The sequence below is a fragment of the Mastomys coucha genome, unplaced genomic scaffold (assembly GCF_008632895.1).
Source record: "Mastomys coucha isolate ucsf_1 unplaced genomic scaffold, UCSF_Mcou_1 pScaffold13, whole genome shotgun sequence".
Lineage (NCBI taxonomy): Eukaryota > Metazoa > Chordata > Mammalia > Rodentia > Muridae > Mastomys > Mastomys coucha.
The window spans coordinates 63,199,180-63,199,617 of record NW_022196895.1 but is presented as its reverse complement, the minus strand read 5'-3'; positions in this window follow the sequence as shown (position 1 = coordinate 63,199,617).

Genomic DNA, 438 nt, shown 5'->3' with positions numbered 1-438 from the left:
CGCCCCGCCCCGCCTCCCCTACTCCATGCTCGCCCCGCCTCCCCCCTGCTCCATGCTCGCCCCGCCCATCCACGCGCCAATCCAGGCTCGCTTTCCTGCCGGTCCTGACCAGGTGGCTATTGGGAACACAAGGTGGGCACTTCCAGCCCTGGGCCGCTGGTGATGGGCGGGCCTCGGAACTCATTTCAGCTGGCACGCCTGACTGCCCTGTCCCCAGGTGTGAGGTGGGTGGGAACTGCAAGTCAAACAACAGGACTGAAAACTGGGTTGTGTAAACTGTTTAAACTCAAAACTTGTTTGGAGCCCTTAGCTATGACTGTGATTAGAATTTCTGTCGCGAGGAGTGACCTTTTTAACCTTGAAAACTATACCACGCCTATTGTGAAAATGCCAACACTAGAAAGGCATTTCCTGGTTGTTCAAGAGTTTAACTTAATG